The sequence below is a fragment of the Bos indicus x Bos taurus genome, chromosome 7 (assembly GCF_003369695.1).
Source record: "Bos indicus x Bos taurus breed Angus x Brahman F1 hybrid chromosome 7, Bos_hybrid_MaternalHap_v2.0, whole genome shotgun sequence".
Taxonomy (NCBI): domain Eukaryota; kingdom Metazoa; phylum Chordata; class Mammalia; order Artiodactyla; family Bovidae; genus Bos; species Bos indicus x Bos taurus.
Window position 1 is genome coordinate 69127538 of NC_040082.1, and position 8231 is coordinate 69135768.

At 35.2% G+C, this 8231-nt stretch overlaps 1 pseudogene; it reads left to right on the forward strand.

Moving 5' to 3' along the window:
- The first annotated feature begins 241 nt into the window (after window positions 1–241).
- LOC113896601 lies at window positions 242–1180 on the forward strand (annotated as a pseudogene).
- Window positions 1181–8231: the final 7051 nt, after the last annotated feature.

Below are 8231 nucleotides of genomic sequence, written 5' to 3' on the forward strand. Positions count from 1 at the left end.
TAAATTTTTTACAACTTGAAAGATTTCCTGTGAAGCTCATTGGCCAAACTGTTTGTATTTTCAAGTTCTAGTCTCTTGATCAAAAAAACAAAAAAGTTTTACTTTTCCAAAATTAATAGGTTCAGTTATTCATTTAAGAGTTGTAAATTTGTACACAGTCTAATCATGCAACAGTTTCAAAATAGCTTACTCGACTTTCTTTCTTTTGTGTCTGCCTTAGGAAAAATTATATTAATGCCACATGGAAAATTATAATCAAACATCAACTTATTTCACTTTATTGGGATTGTTCCCATCTTCAAGAATTGGCCTATTTCTTTTTATTCTCATTGTTCTCATTTTTCTAATGGCTCTATTTGGTAACCTCTCCATGTTCCTTGTCATCTTTCTCGACACCCATCTTCAGAAACCCATGTATTTTCTACTCAGTCAGCTCTCCCTCGTGGACCTGACCTACATTTCCAACATTGTACCCAAAATGGCCTATGATTTTCTATTTGGAAACAAGTCTATCTCCTTCATTGCATGTGGGATACAGAGCTTCTTTTTCTTGACTTTAGCAGGTGCAGAAGGATTGCTCTTGGCTTCTATGGCTTATGATCGTTATGTGGCCATTTGCTTTCCTCTCCACTAGCCCATCAAAATCAGTAGAAGAGTATGTGTGCTTATGATAATAGGATCTTGGCTCCTGGGCTCAATCAACTCCTGTGCCCACACCATATATGCCCTCCATATCCCTTATTGCCGATCCAAGGCCATCAATCATTTCTTCTGTGATGTTCCAGCCATGTTGACTTTGGCCTGCATGGACACCTGGGTCTATGAGTACACAGTATTTGTGAGCACCACCATCTTTCTTTTGTTGCCTTTCACTTGTATTGTATTTTCTTATGGCCGTGTTCTCCTTGCTGTGTATCGAATGCACTCAGCAGAAGGGAAGAAGAAGGCCTATTCAACATGTAGCACCCATCTCACTGTGGTAACTTTCTACTCTGCACCATTTGCTTACACTTATCTCCGTCCAAAATCTCTGCGTAGTCCAACAGAGGACAAGGTTCTTGCTGTCTTCTACACCATCCTTACCCCAACGCTCAACCCTGTTATCTATAGCATGAGAAACAAGGAGGTGATGGGGGCCTTGAGAAGAGCAATTCAGAGAATCTGTTCTGTGAGAATGTAAAGACAGTTTTTCCATGAGAATTCGATGTTAAATACAAATTTATTAATCAGCATGGTGGTTTAGTCATGTCCTATTCTTGTGACCCAATGGTCAGTAGCCTTTCAGGCTCCTCTGTCCCTGGGATTCTCCAGGCAAGAATACTGGAGTGGGCTGCCATTTTCTTCTTCAGGGGGATCTTCCCAACCCAGGAATCGAACCCAGGTCTCCTGTATTGCAGGCAGATTCTTTACCAACAGAGAGAAGCCCCATTAATTGGCATACAACAACTAAAATCTCCTTTGGATTAATTTTAGTCCTTGCAAATATAATAATAAAATAAGATTTTAATTATTAATTAAATTAAATATTAATCAGCATACAATTATTAAAGTCTTATTTTATCATTAAATTTGCAAGGACTAAAATTAATCTAGAGGAGAAAACCACTCATGTATAGACAAATCATTTTTGCAAATATCTGTATATCCATATCTATATGTTTATGTTTATATATGATTATGTATATGTATGTATATATATATATATATGTTTTTTTTCAGCCTCTTTCTTTTTTCTTCATTATGCATTTTACCCTATTAATTTAAAAAGCTTTTAATTTTTACTGATATGCTATAAATTTAAGTGATTTTTGGTATGCAATAATAAAAATGAAAACTAACTGAAGTTGTCATTCATCATGAGTTCTACTATTTTGCATTTATATTTCAATATGCTTAAAATATGTTTTCTGAATGATAAGATCAAATTAAAAGTCAGAAGACCTCATTTTCTTTTCATACTAGGCCTGTAATTGCCAGTAACAGATATTCTTTTCTTCAATATAAGGAAAATATATTTCAGAGATTTAGTTGACTTCACCAGGGATTCTGAAGTCCTTACACTATGCTGAATGGAAATAATTTCATATTCTTTTTAGGGTGCACCCTAGGGAATTGATTTAATATTGGTATACTTGGGATTCAACAATAAGGACCTGGAGATGTCAACAGAGATCAAGGAAATTGTAAAGTTATACAATAAGTGAGTCAAGGCTTTGTCTCATTACTAGACATCAGAAATATCAAAGACTTTCTTGCAACCATCCCCTCACTAGGCATATACTCAATTTACATCATAAGCAGTCAGTATAACTCTCACACTAGGTGATAAAACTCAGATGAGATTTTATTCTCTACTCACTGTATCCCATAGTTCTACTGAAAGAGGTTGGAGAAAGTTAATTTGTAAGAACAAATTTCAATTCATATTATGGATTCATCATTTTCCTAAACAGATCCCACCACTACATTCAATAAACATCAATCAGCTCAAGTGAAAGTCCTGGTTGAAATGTTATCACTATCCTCCTATTATCAGGGCAGCAATATTCTTTACCTCTTAGATGTGCCAAGGAAACAAAGGGTCATATCCTTTGTTCAAATTCTCCAACATATTAATGTAATATCTCTTGTCTGACTCTACCCTCCATTCTTAGAAACCAGCTTGACAGCCTAGAACACCCTCACTCCACCCTTTACTTGATTAACAAATGTCTTAAAGAGAAAAATATAAATAATTTGTGCCGTCAATTCTCCCATATTGAATTTCATACAGATACCTTTTGGAAAGCCTGCAAAAAAGGGACCTATGTTTTAATATCATGTTAATTAACATAGCTTTCAGTGAACAAAACTCCCAGTGAAAGCACTCTGGGAGGAATCACCTGTCAGCCCCAATTTTTGTCCTCACATGCAATTTTGGAAATGACTCACTCTCTCCAGGTTGGGCACATAAATGTCCTAATAACTGGCAAGTGGAAGGTTTATGCTTATTGGAATTTTATGTTATCCCTGTGTTTATTTGCAAAGAGACAAATGGACCTCCTTTCTCTCCCCATTACAGATTCAAGAGATCCATGCTATCAGGATACCCAGATACCTGGTGAGAAAATCATCTAGAAAGCTTTGTTTCTACTACAGTCCATGGGGTGACAAAGAGTCAGACACACCTGAGTAACTTCATTTATATTCTTTCAATATAATACATAAATTATTTTATTCAAGAATATACAAAAGTACCTCTCTAACATTTGAACAGTAGGGATATTTCCAGAGGTTCTCAATTTCTATTCCTCAGGTTAATATACCTTAATTTGACTTAAGCAAAATTGTCTTTGTTTTTTCTTGATTATTTGATTTTCCACCAATAAACCAAAAATCATTTAAATTTATAGCATATCAGTAAAAATTAAAAGCTTTTTAAATTAATAGGGGAAGATATATAATGAAGAAAAAAGAAAGAGGATGAAAAAATATATATACACATATACATAATCATATATAAACATAAACATATAGATATGGATATACAGATATTTCCTGGGTTTCCTGGTGCTTTATGGGCTGTGGCAGATTCAGCCAATACTTCTCTGAGTGAGCGCAAAGCTATCTTGACCTGTTCACATGTGATTATCATGTCGTAAAATGGTGGAATACAAGCATGACCATAAATAACCATCCATGCACAAACATACATTTACAAGAACTCTGGATTCCAAATGAGAGGTTATAGTACTCAGGTGGAGCACAGGAATTGGATAAGACACATTGAAGAGGGAAGTAAGGACAGTTTTACTCTACCTAAGTCACTCCTTTCTGAATACCATGACACACAGGGCAGAGACAACCTTTTTTCTCCTTTAGAGCTCATCCATGGGGAAATGAAAGTCAAGTGAGTATCCAATTTTAATTTAGATGCAAACAATAATCCCACTAACCCTTAGATCCTATAAGTAAACTTGTGCATGGTGCTGTCTGATGGCCTACCCCAAATCCCTGACTGGGGTTACTGGGGAAAAGTTTTCCCTTTTGAACTCAGTTTATATAGAATAGAAACAGTGACTGCTTAAAATGTAAAAGCACCAATTCAAGACTACAAGTTTCACCAAGTTCAGAGAAAAATGACACTACCGAATGACAAAATAAATCACAAGCAATAGACCATAAAAAATGGAGATCTCATGGATGCCTGACAAAGAATTCAGAATATTTTTCTTTAAGCAAGTTAAAGAACACAAACAACTAAACAAAATCAGGAAAATATTATTGCAACAAGGTAAGATTCAAACCTGTATACAGGTCAGGAAGCAACAGTTAGAACTGGACATGGAACAACAGACTGGTTCCAAATAGGAAAAGGAGTAGATCAAGGCTGTATCGGAGAAGGCAATGGCATCCTACTCCAGTACCCTTGCTTGGAAAATCCCATGGATGGAGGAGCCTGGTGGGCTGCCGTCTCTGGGGTCACACAGAGTCAGACATGATTGAAGCGACTTAGCAGCAGCAGCAGCAGCAAGGCTGGATATTGTCACCCTGCTTATTGAACTTATATGCAGAGTACATTATGAGAAACACTGGGCTGGATGAAGCACAAGCTGGAATCAACATTGCTGGGAGAAATATCAATAACCTTGGATATGCAGATGACATCACCCTTACGGCAGAAAGTGAAGAAGAACTAAAGAGCCTCTTGACGAAAGTGAAAGAAGAGAGTGAAAAAGTTGGCTTAAAGCTCAACATTCAGAAAATGAAGATCATGGCAACTGGTCCCATCACTTCATGGAAAATAGATGGGGAAATAGTGGAAAAAGTGGCTGACTTTATTTTTCTGGGCTCCAAAATCACTGCAGATGGTGATTGCAGCCATTAAATTAAAAGATGCTCGCTCCTTAGAAAGTTATGACCAACCTAGACAGCATATTAAAAAGCAGAGACATTACTTTACCAACAAAGGTCCGTCTATAGTTTAGTCAAGGCTATAGTTTTTCCTGTGGTCATGTATGGATGTGAGAGTTGCACTATAAAGAAAGCTGAGCCGAAGAATTGATGCTTTTGAACTGTGGTGTTGGAGAAGACTCTTGAGAGTCCCTTGGACTGCAAAGAGATCCAACCAGTCCATCCTAAAGGACATCAGTCTTGGGTGTTCATTGGAAGGACTGATGTTGAAGCTGAAACTCCAATACTTTGGCCACCTGATGTGGAGAGCTGATTCAGTTGAAAAGACTGATGCTGGGAAAGATTGAGGGCAGGAGGAGAAGGGGACGACAGAGGATGAGATGGTCGGATGGCATCACCGACACAATGAACATGGGTTTGGGTGGACTCCAGGAGTTGGTGAAAGACAGGGAGGCCTGGCATGCTGCTGTTTATGGGATCACAAAGAGTGGGACACGACTGAGCGACTGAACTGAACTGAAGATTTAAACAAGGTAAAATTCAAACAAACTAGAAACATAAATAGAAGCAAACAGAAGTTCTAATTCTAGAACAAAACCATACAGTATCTGAACTGAAAAAATTTAATAGAGACTAAACAACTGATTTGATCAAACAAAAGAAGTAATTTGTGAGATTAAAGATAATTTATTTGAGATTACACAGTCAGAGGAACAGCAAAGAATAAAAAGTAGTGAAAAAAGTCTATAGCACATAAGAGATTACATATACCACCAATATATGCATTACAGGAATCCCAGAAGGAGAAGAGAAAGGGAGCAAAATGCTTATTAAAAGTAATATTGACAATAGCAACAAGAAAAGTACCAAACCTAGGAAGCAAAATGAATGCCCAGATTCATGAATTGCAAAGAATTCATAATGAATTAGAGAAGTCTTCACTGAGACACATGGTAATTAAAAAATAGAATATTTTAAAAATCATTTTAAAAATTTACACTGAATCTATAATACCTCCTCCCAAGTAAAAGGTGTAATTAATTTACTTACTGAAGACTATAAGAACTATAATAATTCTTATGTTTTAATCTGCAATAAAACTGCATTGTTGAATATTTTTTAAATACCATTACAGCTAAGTAACAAAATTTTCATTATTTATTTTAATACATGAAAATTGTTTTATAGTTTAATGTGTTTTTCCAGAAGAAAGGAAATAAGTCTTTTCTTTTTTTTTTTTAGATATAGGTGGTTTATAATGTTATGTTGTTTCAAGCATAAAGAAAAACGATTCAATTACACATATATCTGTATGTGCGCAGACACTCAGTCATGCCAGATGCTTTGTGACCCCATGGACTATAGCCCACCAGGCTCCTCCCTTCATGGGATTTCCCAGCCAAGAATTTGGAGTCGGTTGCCATTTCCTCCTCCAGCGGATCTTCCCATCCCAGGGATTGAACCCGTCTTTTACATCTCCTGCATTGGCAGGCAGATAATTTACCACTAGTGCCACCTGGGAAGGCCTATCTATCTATTTATACACACACACACATACACACACACATATGTATATATATTTTTTCAAATTCTTTGACACTATAGGTTATTACAAGATACTGAGTATAGTTCCTTATGCTACATAGTAGATTTTCATTGGCTATATATTTAATATATGGTGCTGGTTTAGTCGCTAAGATGTGCCAGACTTTTGTGACTCCGTGGACTGTAGCCTGCCTGGCTCCTCTGTCCATGGGATTCTCCAGGCAAGAATACTGGACTGGGTTGCCATTTCCATCTCCTGGAGCTCTTCCCAACCCAGGAATTGAATCCAGGTCTCCTGCGTTGCACACAGATTCTTTACTGGCTGAGCTATGAGGGAAGCTCATATAATAAATGCTATATATTTCATATATAGTAGTGTGTATATGTTAATCCCTAACTCCTTATTTATCCCTCCACTCTGCCTTAACAGTTTGCTAACAATGCAGTTGTTTTCTACATCTGTGAGTTTATTACTGTTTTGTAAACAAGCTCATAGGTATCTTTTTTTTTTTTTTTAGATTCCACATACAAGAGATATCTTTCTCTGAATGACTTACTTCACTTAGGGTGATAAACTGTACGTCCATCTATGGTGCTGTAAATCACATTGCTTTATTTTTTTTTTATTGTCATATAATATTCACTGCATCTTCTTTATGCATGCATCTGTCAATTGATATTTAAGTTGCTTCAATGTCTTGGCTATTGTAAATTGAAATTATGTAACCTAAAATAAAGATAACCACCAAAAATGTAATATTTTAAGATTATATTCTTATATGTTTTTATTGAGTTAATCTCATTTTATTTGATTTCTTAAATTCTGGCCAATATAAACAGAACTGGGAAATAATAACATATTCAAACATGTCATTATTGTGTATTTACAGACAAAAAATGCAGAAACTATATGATCCAAAAAGTTTAGAGACATAATAATATTGGAACAATCTAAATTAAAAAAAACAAAAACTATTATTTCCCTACTGAATTGACCATAAATATGCCATAGAAAACTTCTGTAGAAATTATCAGAACTCTATCACCAACCTTGGCTTATGGCCATCTTGGGCTCTTAGAGACTTAACTTACATTTTCTAAGTCTCAATGGACATTCCAAATTCTAACTGAAAAAAAAAAAAAAAAGATTAAATTGAATCTCCAGGTAAAGAAGGCCTAGAATCCAATCATTGTTACTTCTGAATTTTAACAGAGATACTTAAAATGTCAATTATATATTTGTTTAGAAATTTTTCAAGGGAGCTTAATCAGAAAATGACTTTGTTTATATGAAGAACTTTGGACTACTTTCAACTAAGCAAGCCAGTAAGTATTGAAAGCATTGATATCATAAAATGTACTAATCTTAGTTATTTTTGCTTCTATTCATCACAAAAGAGGTTTAAGATAATTTATTCAGATCTAGCTACTTATCTTCATGCCAAACAATGAAAATTCAGGTATGCTGTTATCCAGGGAACTAAAAAAAAAAAACCTTTCTTGATAGAAGTTAGATTAATAGACAAAATAATTTATACTAAAATGTGTATCACTAAAAATTAAGAAAAAAAAATATGGTCTACTCAAATCCTTCTTCACTTTTACTTAGAGGCATGAAGTACTTAATAAACCAAAAACTTGTTATTATACAATTATAATGCAATTGATGTCACTTAAAAAATTGTGAAATGCTAGTAAAATGTAGTAAAATTGATAAAGACACCTGCTGATATTGCCTATGAACTACTGTTCTGGCCTAGATCTGATAGATAGAGTGCCTGATGAACTATGGA